Source organism: Gobio gobio (genome assembly GCF_949357685.1).
Source record: "Gobio gobio genome assembly, chromosome: 1".
Classification (NCBI taxonomy): Eukaryota; Metazoa; Chordata; class Actinopteri; order Cypriniformes; family Gobionidae; genus Gobio; species Gobio gobio.
The window spans coordinates 50,071,317-50,090,434 of NC_137097.1; positions in this window are offsets into that span (position 1 = coordinate 50,071,317).

Genomic DNA, 19,118 nt, shown 5'->3' on the forward strand with positions numbered 1-19,118 from the left:
TGAAAATTTGAAAAGCTTAGAGTCTCTACTTTCTGGAGATATGCATCACTTTGGCATTTGTTTTATACAAAGTAATTTATTTACACTAAATTACTCTGGGACCATTTCCGCCTGGATTTGGCCTACCCAAATTGAAAAGCTTCCCATACCCACATACACCACTGTAAATTAAAAATGTTGGTGTAATTTTATTGGTAACCCTTTGAAGTTACATAAAACACTGCTAATAAACATTTAAGTATATGTTGTCTGAGCTGTAATAACCCCCCCCCCCCACAAAAGAAGTGCTTTTTTTTTTTTTTTTTTTTTAGAAATTCATTTTTGAAAGTGTGTAACTAAGGCCCTGTGTGCTCTAGCACCCTGCAGACAGTTTTGGCTGTTTCCACTAGATTACAGAAAATACTGGAAAAAAGAATTTTGTCTGAATCATGTAGTATTCAAGATTTATACAAATGGACCCATACCCATACAGTGGTGTAAATGCAATATCCCTGTTTCATTTTAGAGAAAATCCTGAAATTACATAAAACACTGCTGAAAGTGATACATATTATAGTATGTTGTGTTATAATATGTTGTGTGTGATTTAATAAACGTATCAAATAAAAAAATAAAAAACAGACAAACAAAATAGGTGCTTTTTGATTGTGTGGAAATTACATAAAATAGGTAATACAAAAAAGGTAAAACAAAATATTTTCTGGAATCTAGTGGAAACAGCCCAAACTGTCTGCAGGGTGCTAGACCACACATGGCCTGAGTTATACACTTGAGTGACGGGGGGTGGGGGGTTATTGCAGCTCAGACAACATATACCTACATGTTTATCACCTTTTAGCAGTGGTTTATGTAACTTCAAAGGGTTACATTTCCTTTAAAATGACACCAAAATGTTGTGTATTTAGACCACTGTATGTGGGTATGGGAAGCTTTTCAATTTGGGTAGGCCAAATCCAGGCGGAAATCCCCAAAAATTGTCCCAGAGCCATAAAGTCTATTTAAATTATATTTAAAATTGAAAGTGAATAGCAGTGTATTAGCATTACATAAAATTACATTTATGACATACATTTTTAACTTTAATGAAAAAAAAAAAAACTATTTAAATACCAACAACTCTTTGCTCAACTAATATATAGTTATATCATCCTAAAACTTAACATGAAGAACATCCAGGTAAACAAAAACACCTGAAACTATGCTTAGGGTTAGTTATTTTTATTTATCTTTGCTATTAAAAATAAGTACAAAAAGGCAAATTACAAACAATAGGACAAATACAATAACACAATACAAATAAAATAAACAGTGCTTTAAGTTTTTCAGGTAGGCCTACTTTAGATATATTTAACAGAAACATTCAAGTAATAAACCATATAGAAACTGAATAATCAAATTTAAAACTGAAACACTGCATAGTCTTCACATTAATTAAATAAGTTATTCAGTCTAGAGCAGTGAGTGATTTTCTCTTTAGGCCTGTTCACACCGGGACGATTTTTGCGCGCGTTTATCGCAGACGTTTAACGCCTCGTGACTAAACAAAGGAAGCCAATGTGAGTGTGCACACTGACGCGCAAAACGCCAGGCGTAAAAGCGCCATTTAAAAAAAAACGGCTCAGGTTCGTTTTTTTATTTTGACGTGGCGCTTTTAAAACTGTCCCACCAATGAGATCAGCGCTTTTGTTCACGTGCCTGGAGCTGCTGAAGTGACAGTAAAACACGACTTGGTGGCGGTCTTGCCGAGCACACATTGATACGACGAAGAAGTAGTAAGTAGACAAAGAAGAAGATGAGCTGTTAATGCTGCTTGTCAGTTAGCAAAAAGTGTGTGAATGGTTTTGGCCATAGACATAATATATCTTATGGGTTTCGGCAAGCACGTAAATACTGTCTCAGACAGCATTAGGTATACTGTATTAGGCTGCTGTCACTTTAAGACCTAACCCATGGATTTCTTTCCCAACTGTTTAGGTTCACTTAAGACATAACCGACTGTGGTTACATGTGGAAAGATAGGCATTTTGATTCTCAGGATTCGCTGTCCGAGAGCGGCTTTATGTGCGCGCCCTTCAGCTGTGTGTCAGACAGTGCGAGTACCCCAATGAGATGTTTTCCTCAGTTTATTGCACTTATTTACTCTTTTTAGCATCAAGTAAGTCACACACAAGTTACAGTTTCATGCCCAGTCTATTCTCTGCTATATTAAATTACACAGCAGAACCTAAAACGTAGAATTTTCACATCATTTTGAAGTAGCCTATTAAAATCATTCAGATATTGCAATCAGTTGCGATATGTACATTTGCAATATTTCAATATATCGTGCAGCTCTAATGTAAATACTTGAATCAGACTATTCTCAAAAATTCATTTCGCAAATGAGCAGTGTTGTGACGCAATGTTTACGTACATTTTATTTACAAATGCACTTGTTTATTGACATCTTACAAACACGTCAGTGGAGGAGACCGAATGTTTACAAAATATTTGCTAAAAAGCTCTTTTGATATACATGTCAACTCATCTTACGTTGGCTGTGTGTAGCACGCATAGCCTGACGTGTAGCTTTCCAAAAATGTAACAACACGACAATTCGACACGGACCACAAGCGATGTGATTGATCGTCTAGAAGCGGACCAATCACCAAAGAGGAAGCGCTGTGATCTGTCTGCGTGTGTAATTGCACGTCGATGTGGTCAGCAACGCAGAAGCATAAATGAAAACCGCCGCGTTGTATAAGGCACCGTTTACAATAGTGTGTTTTTGCTTTAAAACGCATAACTTTTACTACGGTTACGCCTGTCATCTACACTATTCCGGCATTTTTTAACCTCGAAAACAGAAACTTTTGAAACCCTACAGACCCGTTTTGCATTTCAGTGTAAACGGACCAAAACGGATATTTTTTAAAACAATGGCGTGGCTGCCCACATTATGCTACCTGAACACGACAATACCAGTTTTCCAAAAGCATTGTACGTATAAGTTTATCGTAGAGACCGTTGGTGGCTATTGTTACATTGCTTTTGGGAAACCCAGCCTCTTGTCACTGCGTTTTCAGTCGTGCACATAGACTGTAAAAAAATATGGACATAGTGTCCGTGTTACAATCCACGCCTGTCCCGGACTCCATTTCCCAAGATCCTTGCTGTCTCACACCTGAACGCACTCCCTCATCATCTTTCCCGCTCTCCCTGGATTCCCTGCTCCTGGCGTTCATCGTTTGCACTCCCTTTATGTTGGACTCACTTCCCTGCACTCCTTGTCCGTTCTTGATGTTATGTTTGTTTGGTTGGTTGGTAGTTCCTGTTTTGATTAAACCCATCTATTGTTTTGAAAGTTCTGATTCGGACTCTTTCCTGCCGCACCACAGACAGTAACAGTTTGTGACGTCACCTGTTTCTGAAGAACATTTTTGAAGCGCAAAGTCGCCGTTGCTATCTTGGCAGCGCGCCACTGTGCGTCACTCCGGGATAACTGAAAGTGGGCAAAGAGGCGGGAGATGGCTGGATCTAAGGTGACGTGATGGCTAACAGACAGCAGACAAACGGCAATCCACCTACTCAAATGGCCACACCATTAATTATGCAGAACTTTAAGGCTTAATATAATTTAAATGGATGAGTTATAAAAAAATTCACACCCCTCACAGTTGTCATGAAGGGCAAAATTAGCCGTACAGACCAAAACCACAATTTGTACCAGGCTGTAAACTTTTTCTGTAAAGGCTGTTTTTTTCTGCTGTAAAGTTGGGCATTATAACATGGGACTTAATGAGATTCTGCTCTCTTTTGGAGCCTGTCTATAGCGGCCAGTCGATGAATTGCAGTTTAAGTCACTTCCGTATTGGCTTCAAGAGAAACTGCGGGAGGTTGCCGCTTGGTCGTGCAGTGTAGACAGAGATCGTTTCTGAAATGCAATGGAAACGCCAGTGTAGACGAGGATCGTTTTCATTTTAAAAACGCCAAATCGAAAAACGCACTAGTGTAAACGGGGCCTAAATCAGCCTTTAGGGTTCGTATAAACCAAACTTTCAGAATCTGAAATTGGACTGGATAGATTCCAATTGAGGAAAATAACCACATTTTCACAAAGAAGCAGAGGACGCAGAAATGTAATTTAGTTTAACATAATCAGAAAGCCTCTGTTATTATCTCACATGAACAGGTATATTTAAAGGGGTAATTAAGTCTAAATATTTCATATATTCAAGTAGCACTTCTACTTCCCTTCAACGGTATGTGCTCCTGCTTTATCATTCAACAGATGGCAAAGATTTTGCCATTCCTGTTTGATGGTGCTAGTGTGAGTGTAATCAGGTTAATATGTTTGACAGCGGCACTGCCACAGACAGTATGTCATTATAGATATTACACCCTATCACCCACCCTTACTAAGAGCAATTTCCCACATCACTGAATATAGAGGAGATTACACAGCACAGGAGTGAGCATGCCAGTGAATGTTTGTGTGCTGTAAGAGCTAGAAATGAAGATGTAACGCTTCCTGTTTATTAAAGCCAAAAACAACGTCAATGCTTGTATATGTGCATGTGTTTTCGTGCTGTTCAGATATGACTGAAACCTGTATCGTAATTCCTTTGCAGGGCTGTTTGATTGTATTTTTAACAACCGTAGGTTATCGAGATGTGATTCGAGGTACAGAGAGAAAAAGAGAGGGCGGGTGTGTGAGAAGGAATCTGTGGAAAGGAGTTATTCACCTAGACTTACATAAACCCTAGCTCTATATTTAGACAGCGTGACTTCAGATTTCTGCACCAGAGCGATCGACCACATTGATATGCGTGTGGGCCTCAGTGTTCCTCATGCACAAACTGCAGTCGGAATGCTTCTGCCTGGCTGTATCGGGCTATATGCTGCTTTTGTTGTAGATAAATAGGGACTGCTGCTTTGCTGTGTGTTGCTGTGAGTCTGTTGACCATCTATAATACTGTATGTTAGTATCAGGCTGGTGAATAAATGATTAGACTTTTTATCATTTTGACTTCTAAAAAAAGTTATAAATTATTTCCCCAATCAAATTATATGTACAATATTATTTTTAAAAATACACTTACACAATTAAAAATGCAAGATTTATTTAGTAATAGCCTCACCAAGGCTGCATTTATTTGATCAGAAATTTTGTAAAATATTATTATTATATTACAATTTAAAATCGTTTTTTATAAATATTTTAAAATAAATTGTAATTTGTTAGTTTTAAGAATAGAGTAATGGCTGCTGACAATTAAGATTTTCTAGTTTCACATGATCCTTCAGAAATCATTCTAATATGTTTATTTTGTGCTCAAAAACATTTCTGTTATTAACAATGTTAAAACAGGTGTGCTGCTTAATATTTTTTTGTAAATCGTGATACTTTTTAAGGATTCTTTGTAGGGCTGCACTATCAATCGAAATCAAACCGCAATCGCGATGTGGGTTATGCGCGGTTATGAAAGCGCAAAGGCTGCCATTTTAATTAAATAAATTATGTACATTGTGTTAGTGAAGAGCGGCTCTGTGGTCAGTAGTAAACGCTGCTCCGTCTGAAAGCACTGCGAGTTTGAATCGCTTATAACGTGAGTTTGAAAAAGCAGCGCGTCAAACATCTTCACGAAGCGTTACATAAACCTGTTGTCCAACAAAATACAATGTTTTACAGTGATTAAAGTCTGTTAATTAGCACTGCATATTTTATTATTATGAAAATACCAGAGAAGGCTTGAAGAACTCGCAGACAATAAACATGACTGCATGAAGATATGCTGTATTTATGTTTAATCAGTCAAAGCGTTTCTATATTCTTTTTATTCAGCCTACAGCGATAGCTTCACTTTAGGGATTTCCTGAAAACTATTACTTCTCTGAGGCAAATGTGGAGTTTCTGCTCGAGAGCGCCCTCTGACTTCCAGTATGAATGAAACTTTTGGGTAAAAAACAAAATCGATCTATTTCTCTCAAAGTCTCTCTAAATAAATTTAAAATTCAATGTACAAGAGTCTTTTCCCTACAGTGGATGCATAAGAGGCTCATATTTCATATTAAAGACATACTTTAAGAAATTGATATCACAGATAAAAAGCATAGATTTTTATAATAATCTTTTCTTTTAAAATTTTTTTTTTTTTTTTTTTTACAATAAATCCTTAGACCTTTCTAATGATTTTAGTCATAGGCTGTCTACGTATTAACAGGTAACCCAGCTGTTTTTTTGTAAAATAAGTTTTCTGTAAATTATTATTATTATATTGTTATAATTATTCTTAAATAAATAGTTATATTTCTTATTTTGTTAAATTTTTAATTTAGCAATAATAATAAATCATAATTATCATTAGTCATATTAATTTATAAACACAAAATGTTAAATACACACACTTTTCATTTGTCAAAAAATTTATAAAAAATCGCAAATTGCAATTTTAACCAGAATAATCGCAATTAGATATTTTCCCCAAATCGCGCAGCCCTAATTCTTTGAATAGAATGCGCAAAAGTATGGAGCTCCTAAAGGGACATGGTGGTGGAAAAAATATGGGATGGGAGGAAAAAATATTTGTCAAAGCTTTTGTGTTCTCTCGCAAAGATATTTGCGTTCTCTTGCAAAACTTGTTGTGACAAGTTCGGACAAACACCTGTTTAATGTCCCGCTGGCAGTGTTTCAGACAGCTTGTTAACAATGGAGAGGTTCATAGAGTTTTATTTTGAACTTAGACTTAAGTAGGCTATAATACCGTCAATGCTTAACTCCTTAAAGTTGGCAATAGTCACAGATTCAAACTTCCCGGATCAAGAACTAGTGAGCTAAACGTTGACACTTCCTTCCAATCATAGTTATGAAGACAACAAGCTACACCCTAATTTTCCTCAAAATGAGCCTTCCTCAGTCCGCACTGGACAAAACACATTGATCTCTGAGCAGGCGGCTGAGAGACAAGTCCGAAGGGACCATCTGCACAGTGCAAAACCCGAAAAGCGTTACTACAGAAATAGCAAACTTCAAAACACAGTAGTATCACCAAATCCAGTTTACATGTCAATGGTCTTCCACTAGTCACACTAAAACACTTACTTTGGTCAAATATGCTTTTGCTTAATTTTCATGATTTTTTATAATGAAATAAAATCAGGAAGTGTTTGTCCGAACTTGCATCAGGTTTTGAGAGAGAACGCAAATATTTTTGCAAAAACGCAAAAGCTTTGAAAAATATTCCTTTAGGGGCTCTGTACAAAATAACTGCATTTATTTGAATAACATTTTAAAAATCTTGTTACATTATTAATAACATTTATAAATAAAAAGAAAATTATTTTTCAGAAAATTCTTTCCGAAAACCGACCTAAAAAAAATCTAACTGGCCCTAAACTTTTGAGCTGTAGTTTATGTCATTATCTATCATTTGGTAAGGTGACATACAGGTTACCTATTACCATGTTTGTACTGTACATAATTATTATTTTTTTAATCTGTTAACTATTAATGTTTTCCCAGTGATAAAACAAATAAGGTATCTTGTGTCTATTATAAAGTTTATGAAACACAGCACTGGGTGAGACTAAAAGAGCTCTTGTCACAGCAGTTCTTGTGATGATGACTCTCTAAATAGCAGGCATTACAATATTTTACTGACAGATAAAAGTGCAACATGAAGGAAAATTTACAACCCACTCCATCAACGTGATGGATAATGATTATTTGTAGCGCAACCTCTGTTCGTGAGTGCATAAAATGCGAAACTGTTTGAGGCATTTTTTTTTTTTGCTGCTGAAGTTCCTGAATTTAACCCTAAAAACATTTTTGTATCCTAGGGCATACATACATTTGAGAGGCTGTGGGGAGAGGCAGTGAAATAGGTCTAATTTCTTGGTTTCATTTTAAAAGGGTGTTTGTTGTGAATATTTAGATCTAGTGACTTTGTCACTTCATACATTCTTTGTTTTAGCTCATAGGCAACATTTAAACACAACATGACCACCTGTAGTGGGAAAAAATACTCACCTTCAGATAAAAGTTGATATATTTCACATATTTACTTATTATATATTTATATATTATATATTTTTTTATATATTAGGTTTATTCTGACACCTTTCTATCAGAACCAGCATTATCTTCTTGAGCAATTTGAGCTACAGTAGCTCGTCAGTTTGATCGGACCACACGGGCCAGCCTTCGCTCCCCACTGTGCATCAATGAGCCTTGGCCGTCCATGACCCTGTCGCCGGTTCACCACTGTTTCTTCCTTGGACCACTTTTGATAGATACTGACCACTGCAGACCGGGAACACCCCACAAGAGCTGCAGTTTTGGAAATGCTCTGACCCAGTCATCTAGCCATCACAATTTGGCCCTTGTCAAACTCGCTCAAATCCTTATGCTTGCCCATTTTTCCTGTTTCTAACACATCAACTTTGAGGACAAAATGTTTACTTGCTGCCTAATATATCCCACCCACTAACAGGTGCCGTGATGAAGAGATAATCAGTGTTATTCATTTCCTGGTCATAATGTTATGCCTGTAATCTCGAAATCTCGTATTTCATACATCAGTCATTAATGGCTCATATATGCAATATATATGGACAAATAAATGTTCCACAAAAGGCTTTGTGTCATATTTTAATTGTAACAATTACAATTTTAATAAAATGTAATTTATTTATTTTTTACATTAAAAATTATGTATGCATAATGATGTAGGCCTATGAATAATCAAGTAAACCCAAGTTGCTTCTGTCCAGTAAATGTTTGTTACATTTACTTTATAAAAATCATTAACAATTTCAGAGCAAAAAAGTCTTTACTTGATTAAAATTAAATTTAAAAAAAAGTATGAACTATCAATCAGAGGACAGAAGGCATAAGCAGATTGTGTAGCCTGACAAGCCAGACCCACATCAAGATGTTGGGTCTGGAAACTCACCATTGGCAGGGCTCAATCCGAGGGGCGGGATAAACGGTTGTCTTTCAAATTCCCTCTGTGCGCAATTGGATAGCGCCATGAGCGCCACAACCAACCAGAGCAAAGAAGAAGGTGAAGCCGAGCTAACGTTAGTTGATAGACTTTCGCCGTATCCGGTAGGCAAAACTTCGAACATATCTTCTTTTCTTAAAGGGTTAGTTCACCCAAAAATAAAAATTCTGTCATTAATTACTTACCCTCATGTCGTTCGACACCCGTCAGACCTCCGTTGATCTTCGGAACAGAAATGAAGATATTTTAGTTGAAATCTGATGGCTCTGAAAGGCCTCCATTGACACAATGGCACGGCACGGTTCACTCTCAAGACCCTTAAAAGGTACTAAAGACGTTGTTACAAAGTCCATCTCACTACAGTGGTTCTAAAATAACTTTGAATCGGCGACAATAGTTTTTGTGCGCAAAAAAACCCTAAATAACGACTTACATAGTGATGACCGATTTCAAAACACGGCCTCATGAAGCTTTGAAGCGTTATGAATCAATGAGCCGAATGATGATTCGGATCGCGTGTCAAACCGCCAAACTGCTGAAATTTGGCGATTCAAACCGCTGAATCGACTTGCTGATTCATAACGCTTCGAAGCTTCATGATGCCGTGTTTTGAAATCGTCATCACTATGTAAGTCGTTATTTAGGGTTTTTTGCGCACAAAAACTATTGTCGCCGATTCATAAAGTTATTGTAGAACCACTGTAGAGAGATGGACTTTGTAACGACGTCTTTAGTACCTTTTAAGGGTCTTGAGAGTGAACCGTGCCATTGTGTCAATGGAGGCCTTTCAGAGCCATCAGATTTCAACTCAAATATCTTCATTTGTGTTCCGAAGATCAACGGAGGTCTTACGGGTGTCGAACGACATGAGGGTAAGTAATTAATGACAGAATTTTCATTTTTGGGTGAACTAAACCTTAAAGAATGACTTCAGTGCCGTTCTTTGTTCTTTTCTCAAAGAAAAGCTTAACTCCAAGTCTTCCAGAGTCGCGGCCAAAACCGATTCAAAAGGCCGCTGTTCGTCAGCTTCTTTGTTTACGAGTAGCATGCAGAACCTCCGCAACTCTCCCGTGACGTGCCGTCATTATGTTAAGCCCGCCCACCGACTCTACACACGCTATGATTGGCCTGACCAGAGTTTGTTTTTTCCAGCTCTCAGGTCTACCGAGAGTTGCTAGACTACACTCGCGGCAAAATAAATTTTCTGCCGCTAGGGTGCATCTAGATTTCTAGGCTACAGATTGTGTACAATCATTGATAATTTATAATCCCTAGAAATTTGCGTATTAAATATCACACAGTAGGCTAATATATTCATAAATAGGCATTATACTTATTGTTCAGAATTTTACAAAGAATGATTAGTTTAAGTTACGAGAGAATAAATGTTTTTAAAAATTGGCTAAAATGTTGTAACAGGCATTGCCAAACAAGCAGTCTTTTTTCTATGAATTTATACGTATCCTGGGGGGATACAAACATTAAAATAAATAAGTCATGTTTTTTAAAAAGTCATGAAATTGTATTATTTGTGTCCTAACAAGATGGAAAATAGCAATAAATTAATTTTCTGATGTCTCTTGGTCTTGCCCTTTTTAGGGTAAACATACTCAAGGGAGAGAGAATAGAGAATCCATACACGTTTCTGACCTGATCATGATGTGACTGTAATGGTATATGATTCAGTGTAGTGGTTATCTTTTTTTATTATCAGGAAAATAGAAGTTGCTGATGTTCTCATTTCAAAGATAATCAGTCTCTCTCAGATTGCAAATCCTCTTTGTAGATTTAGGGTGTGTTTATCACAGTGTGTGTGTGGGCAAGAATAAAAATCTGAGCGACTTTGACAAGAGCCAAGTTGTTATGGCAAGATGAATGGGTCAGAGTATCTCTGAAACGTCAAGGCTTGTAGGTTGCTCCCGGTCAGCAGTGGTAAGAATATACCAACAGTGGTCTGAGGGACCCAAGGGCATCCAGTCTGTCAGTGCTTCGCACTCGGCTGCGTATGTAGCTGCACCATAGTGCCTATGATGGCCCCTGTCTACTGTTGACAGCGCCTACAATGGGTACGCGAGTGTCTGAACTGACCTTAGGTCAGGTTCGGGGTTAGGGGTGTTGATAGAATTATGTAACAACGATAATAAGAGATCTTACTGTTGGCTGATGCCTTTGACGATATCAAGGCGATAATTTGCTCGTTGTTCATCAGCATTTTGGTTTTGTTTTCATAGCACAATAACAAAACATTTTAATGACACTAATTACAATACAAGTACAAATTATTATTATTAATCACAATATTACTAAAATTGTATAGGCCTAATAACAGTCTTTAGGTCCTAACACAGCACAGCAATCAGTCATTGATGAAAATCAAAACCAGCTTCGAACACACTTACATTTTTTTTAAACATATTTATTCTTCTCTTTTCCCCCCACTATCTTTAATGTATGGTCCACAAGAGAAATATTAAGACAATAAATTAAGATAGTTGATATACTATTATCAGTATTTAGGTAGATTCAACTCTCATTGTGTCTGAGAGAATTAATGCGCCATCCAGCGGAATGTGGTTGGAGACTCCTTCACCCGGCATTACTCTTGTGCAAAATGTGCAAATTGCATGTGTGATATCCAGGGGCTCGCTTTTTGGGTGAAATATTTATATTCAACGTAACATTTTTCTTCATTGCTCGCAAAATGATAGAAAAAGATTCTAATTTCTCTCAATAATAAAATGAGTAAATAAATAAGTAAATTAATGATAAAGCAAGTAAACAATTGCCCCCACACCCGTGTGATAATATAGTGTATTGTAATCTCACAAGCGAATAAGATATGACTTGGAGCATATCACCCAACACTACTTTGGAGTTTTTCTTTTACATCACATGGAGGTTTAACTGGGAAAGAGATGACACTAGGATGCACTGTGGGAAGACGACAAGCCGTGGAGGGAGTGTGATGCTGTGGACAATGTTCTGCTGGCAAACCCTGGGTCTGGCCAATCATGTGGACGTAAATGTGACAGGTGCCACCTACCTAAACATTATTGCAGACCAGGAACACCCCTTCATGACATTGGTGTTCCCTGGTGGAAGTGGCCTCTTTCAGCAGAATAATGCACCCTGCCACACTGCACACATTGTTTGGGAATGGTTTGAGGAAGATAATGAAGCGTTTCAGGTGTTGCCCTGGCCTCCTAATTCCTCAGATCTCAATCCAATTGAGCAGCTGTGGGATGTGCTGGGCCACAAGTTCGATCCACAGCGGCTCCACCTCTCAAACTACAGGACTTGAAGGATCTGCAGCTAATGTATTGATGCCAGGCGCAGACAAACTTCAGGTGTCTTGTAGAGTTTGCTTATTTAGGTGCTGTTTTGGCAGCACATGGAAGACCAACAGCATAGACAGGTAGTGATAATGTTTTGGCTCATCTGTATATTATATACACTATATTGCCAAAAGTTTTGCGACACATGCCTTTACATGCACATGAACTTTAATGACATCCCATTCTTAATCCGTTGGGTTTAATATGGAGTTGGCCCATCCTGTCAGGGTTCTGTCACTTCTGTCTAGTTTATTCATGGTTTTGTGACAGAGCCCTGACACTCCTGTATTGTTTGTCTTGTCTTGTGTGAGCGCGCAGCTTTGAGCATGCTCAAGCTGCGTGCTCTTCTGTCCTTGTGTTTTGTGTGCGGGCGTGGTGTTCGGATCCCAGCACTTCGGTCTAGTTTGGGTTTCAGTTTTGTGTTGGGATTCGGACATTCATGCTCCGCGTGTTTGTTTTGTCATGTGAGCGTGTGCTCTTCTGTCTGTGTTGTGTTCTGTGTAGCACACGGTTCATGTTTACATCGGCCGTGTGCTTTCATGTTTTGTCTTATGTTGTGTAGCACGTGGTTGGTGTTTTTCACTGGCTACGTGCTACGTCATGTTGTCATGTTTTGTGTGAACATGCAGCTGGTGAGTTCTCATTAGCTGCATGTTCATGTCATGTTTGGTGTGAGCACATGTCTTGTTAAGTGTTTCTTTGTGCCATGTGCTCGTGTCCATTGTCTAACCCCGCCCACCTTGTTTCCTGATTATTGGTTAATTTGCCCCACCTGTCTTCCCTCGTTACCCTCCTTTGTTTGTTCCCTATTTAATCTCCTTGTGTTTGCAGTCCAGTGCTGAATCGTCGTCGTATGTACCTCCTGTTTCCCTGCTCCCTTCAAGTCAAGCCAAGCCTAGTCAAGTCTGTTTTTCCCCCTCGGGGTAGTTTGTTTTGTCTTGTTTTTTGTTTTATTTTTATCATTAAAAGCCCATTTTCACCTGCATCATTGAGTCCTCGCTCCTTTCCTTTCACCAACCCTGACAGAACGATTCAGCCAAAATGAGGACTCAGCAGAAGAAGGGCTCACCCCATCCACCAGCCTCCACTGTCTCCAGCCCTCTCTACCAGCGCATGCTCCAGTTCAGGGCCTTGAGCTCCCTTCACCAAGAGGGGGCTGATCTAAGAAGGTTTGCCCTGGAATTCAGCAGCGCTGCTGAGGGTCTGGGGTTCAATGACGCTGCTCTCAAGGACCTTTTCAACTACGCCCTTGATGAGCCCCGTGACTGGTGGGTTATGAGAGCGCTGGATCACCTGACATTTGGGGAATTTGTGGAGTTTCTCTTTCACCAGGTGACTAAGCCAGCCATTGATGCTGCAGCTCCTCCAGCGGTGGCTGTCAGCACTGCAGCTCCCCCAGAGGCGGCAGTCAGTGGAAGCCCCAGTCCTCCGATGACCCGGAAACGGAGTAGGAGGAGGAAAAAGAACCGGCCCGACTCAACTGTCTCCAATCCAGTGGGGGCAACACACCCTGCAGGTTTGCCCATGTTGTGTGTGTCCGCTGCAGGTTTGCAAGAGTTGGCCGAAGACTCTGCAGCATCCACAGAGGCGGCTGTAGACACTGCAGCGCCCCCGGAGGCAGCCGAAGAGGCTGCAGCTTCCCCGGAGGCGGCCGTAGAAGCTGCAGCACCCCCGGAGGCGGCCGTAGAAGCTGCAGCACCCCCGGAGGCGGCCGTAGAAGCTGCAGCACCCCCAGAGGCGGCCGTAGAAGCTGCAGCACCCCCAGAGGCGGCCGTAGAAGCTGCAGCACCCCCAGAGGCGTCCGTCAGCACTGCAGTTCCCCCAGAGATGGCCGAAGAGGCTGCAGCTCCCCCGGAGGTGGTAAGCACCCGACCACCGCCTCGTTCTCGGAGGAGGAGGAGGAAGAAGGCTTCCTCCATCCTACATGGCCCAGAGGCCATCCCAGAGCTTGCTGCCGGCCCAGAGGCGCCACCCAGGCGTCTTGCCCTGCCCGAGCCACCCAGGCGTCTTGCCCTGCCCGAGCCACCCAGGCGTCTTGCCCTGCCCGAGCCACCCAGGCGTCTTGCCCTGCCCGAGCCACCCAGGCGTCTTGCCCTGCCCGAGCCACCCAGGCGTCTTGCCCTGCCCGAGCCACCCAGGCGTCTTGCGCTGCCCGCACCACCCATTCGCCTTGCCCTGCCAGCCACAGCCCCTGACCCGAGGCCGGTGAAGTCTCCGGCCCCTGATCAATGTCTGGTATTGACTCTGTCTCCTGTCCTGCATCCGGTCATGCCTCTGGCTCCCGTCCTGATTCCTGTGAGGGGCCCAGTCAGCCTTCCAGACCCGCCAGAGCCCGCCTGGCCCGTCCGTCCGGCACCACCCTGGCCTTCAGCCAGGACTCCTGAACCACTGGTGGCTGCCTGGTCCATCCCTCCAGCACCACCCTGGCCTTCAGCCAGGACTCCTGACCCGCTGGAGCCTGCATGGTCCGTCCCTCCAGCACCACCCTGGTTGTCTGCAGGGGCTCTTGATTGGCCGGAGCCACCCTGGTCTGTCCCTCCAGCTCCGCCCTGGTCTTCTGCTGGGGTTCCAGGCCTGCCTGAGCCTCCCTGGCTCAACCCACCCGTCCCTCCCTGGTCCACGCTGGAGACTCTCTGGACTGTCCTGCTGGCTCTGACTTGGCTCCCCTCCCTCCCTCCCCTCTTTGTCTCTGTTTTGATTTTCCTGTCTTGTGTTTCGTCTGTGTATCTGTCGTGTTATCTTGTTCCTGTCTTGTTTTTGGTGTCCCTCGTTAGGGACGCCAGGTGGCGTCCCTTTTGATGGGGGGTAGTGTCAGGGTTCTGTCACTTCTGTCTAGTTTATTCATGGTTTTGTGACAGAGCCCTGACACTCCTGTATTGTTTGTCTTGTCTTGTGTGAGCGCGCAGCTTTGAGCATGCTCAAGCTGCGTGCTCTTCTGTCCTTGTGTTTTGTGTGCGGGCGTGGTGTTCGGATCCCAGCACTTCGGTCTAGTTTGGGTTTCAGTTTTGTGTTGGGATTCGGACATTCATGCTCCGCGTGTTTGTTTTGTCATGTGAGCGTGTGCTCTTCTGTCTGTGTTGTGTTCTGTGTAGCACACGGTTCATGTTTACATCGGCCGTGTGCTTTCATGTTTTGTCTTATGTTGTGTAGCACGTGGTTGGTGTTTTTCACTGGCTACGTGCTACGTCATGTTGTCATGTTTTGTGTGAACATGCAGCTGGTGAGTTCTCATTAGCTGCATGTTCATGTCATGTTTGGTGTGAGCACATGTCTTGTTAAGTGTTTCTTTGTGCCATGTGCTCGTGTCCATTGTCTAACCCCGCCCACCTTGTTTCCTGATTATTGGTTAATTTGCCCCACCTGTCTTCCCTCGTTACCCTCCTTTGTTTGTTCCCTATTTAATCTCCTTGTGTTTGCAGTCCAGTGCTGAATCGTCGTCGTATGTACCTCCTGTTTCCCTGCTCCCTTCAAGTCAAGCCAAGCCTAGTCAAGTCTGTTTTTCCCCCTCGGGGTAGTTTGTTTTGTCTTGTTTTTTGTTTTATTTTTATCATTAAAAGCCCATTTTCACCTGCATCATTGAGTCCTCGCTCCTTTCCTTTCACCAACCCTGACACATCCTTTGCAGATATAACAGCTTCAACTCTTCTGGGAAGGCTTTCCACAAGGTTTAGGAGTGTGTTTATGGGAATTTTTGACTGTTCTTCTAGAAGAGCATTTTTGAGGTCAGGCACTGATGTTGGACAAGAAAGCCTGGCTTGCAGTCTCCGCTCAAATTCATCCCAAAGGTGATCTGTCGGGTTGAGGTCAAGTTCCTCCACACCAAACTCGCTCTTTATGGACCTTGCTTTGTGGACTGGTCATGTTGGAACAGAAAGAGCCCATCCCCAAACTGTTCCCACAAAGATGGGAGCATGAAATTGTCCAAAATGCAGTCCAGTGGTGGCGTGCTTTACACCAGAGTCCTGCACGGGTCCGATTTTGTAAAACCGCACCCGCCTGTACCCGCAGTGCTTCAAACGGCATCCGACCCGTTTTCCGACAACGGCACTAATTAGAATCCTCACCCGACCTGACCCGCTTAAAATAGAACCGACACCCGACCCGCACCCGCAGTAAAATCAGTTTAGCATATCACATTATAGACACACTTACAAAAATGTTTATTGCCAGCATACAGAAGTTATTACACAATCATTAACATAAGGACAACTTCAGCCGAAGCTATCAAACATGGTTTTGTGTCCTTATCTCTACGAGGCACCTTCAGTTCTGTCCCCTTTTGAAAAATACTGTTCGATAGAACTGCGTGTGCTTGGTTTGTTACCAGTTATCTGCGTGCTTTCTCAGCGATGAAGTTCCACATTTGCGGCTATCTTTTCTTCAACTCCTCAGGATCCATCTCGACGACTGCAGTGCAGGCAGATCGCCCATGTGTGGTTGTGATTCTCCTGAGAGGACACGCGCGGCCACAAATAAACTGATATGGATTTGAAATTATTTTATCAACTTGAAATACAGGCAAGGCATATTTTTGTAGATGTGTTCCTAAAAATATGCATATATTTTTTAGGAACACATCTACAATATACATGCATATATTTTTTATATATATTCGTTTGTACGTGACTGTTTAAGACCCGTGTTTAGACCCGTGTTTCTCCCTTGTCCGACCCGACCCGCACCCGTATCCGACACAGTTAGGATGTTTTTCACCCGTTTCAGCAATATTCGAGGGTCACCCATCGGGTACCCGCACCCGTGCAGGACTCCGTTTTACACCACTGTATCCGATGCTTTGCATTGCACTTGGTGAAGTAAGGCATGGATGCAGCTGCTCGGCCATGGAAACCCAATCCATGAGGCTCTATACGCACTGTTCTTGAGCTAATCTGAAGGCCACACAGAGTTTGGAGGTCTGTAGCTGTTGACTCTCCAGAAAGTTGGCGACTTCTGCGCACAGTGCACCTCAGCATGCGCTGACCCCGCTCTGTGATTTTACGTGGCCTACCACTTCGTGGCTGAGTTGCTATTGTTCCCAATTGCGTTCACTTTGTTATAATACCACTAACAGTTGACCGTGGAATATTTAGTAGTGAGGAAATTTCATGAATGGACTTATTGCACAGGTGGCAACCTATCACGCTACCACGCTTGAATTCACTTAGCTCCTGAAAGCGACCCATTCTTTCTCAAATGTTTGTAGAAGCGTCCGCATGCCTAGGTGCTTGATTTTATACACCTTTGAAGTGATTGGAACACCTGAATTCAATTATTTGGAGGGGTGTCCCAATACTTTTGGCAATAAAGTGTATATTTTGTCCGTTACCTTTAAAATCCCCTTGGAGTTTATTTGTGTGTCTGTTCCATTTCAATGTGCATGTTTATGCGTTTTTGACCACACTGACCTTCATCTCTGATAGTGCCATTGAGGTGGCGTTAAATGTGTAAAGACGTGCTCCCTGCTGCTGCAACTCTCACTCTCAGTGAGATCACTCCTGCAGCTGTGCACGGAGCTCCTCTTCTAATGTGACCTTCAGCACTCAAACCAGCCCTTACTATTCCCCTTCTGCTCTCTCTTTCAATGTCACACTCATATACGCACAGTGTGAGACTCTGTGTAGAACAGAAGACTGTGATTAAATAATTTCCTCTCTATAGGATGCTTGGCCAAGGATCCCAATAGCCTTTAATATATTAATATGCAATGAGATTAGACCTACAACAACTAAAGCTTGTTTAATGTCTCCTGCTGGCATTCCAACTAATCCATTACAGTCCAAATTGAGTGCTGGTAAGTTAAAATGAGCATGCCAATGCAACAAAGCTTTGTATTCTATGATGGATGTCTTTTTAAAGTTGACTGTCTTTTAATTTTAAAGCTCTTTATGCTTGCACTCAAGTACCTAACATTGTCTGAATAAATGCTTCCTCTAGTAAGGCCATCAGATACCGGATACACTAGACAAATACTCTAATTTAGAATCGAATCCAGAGCTTAGTTTGTACATCTTTGTACAACAGCAATTAAATCAAATCTGGCGTTAAATATTAGTTTTAATTTCTATTCATAGTGGATCATTCGGGAGGCTACGCAGTGTGTGACATGCCAGCACGAGTCAGTTGAAGGGGTCCTGGTTGTCTCATTCAGTACCAGTTTTTATTGGGTACTCGTGCATCAGACCTCAGCTGCTCATTGACCCAGACAGATAATGAAAGGTAATGAAAGTCTGTTTATATAGCTTTGTGCTTTAGAGAGAGAGAGAGCGCTGCCTGAAGACAGAGCAATTCCATGAGAATACCTGCATGTGTCTGCAGACGCATCCAAACACAATGGCTATGTTTACATGGAACCCAGTGTTGTTATTGAGTTATTTATTGTCTTTAAGACAAGACTGTAATGCTAAATTAGTTACACAATCAGCTTAAATTGTTTCCATAAATGTAACATTTCCCTGTTGAGGACTGGAAATGCAGAAAGGTAAAATAGGAATCAATCATACATAGTTTGTTGCAAAATATCCAAAGGCTGTAATAGAGAGTCATATTCTAGTCATATTCTTGTTATTCTGCTCGATTATGGTTATGGATTACTAATCTCATTGTTTATTCCATATATCAGTGGTTCTCAGCTGGCTTTGCCTCTGCGCATTAAGTGATTGGCAAAGTTGTCTGTTGCCCTTACATTCAATTATTAAACTTTATTAATATTTGTATGGACTTCATATATCCAATGCTATTTTGAATTATTAACATGACGTATGCTTAATACGGGGAAAAAATCTATTTAAATAATAATTTC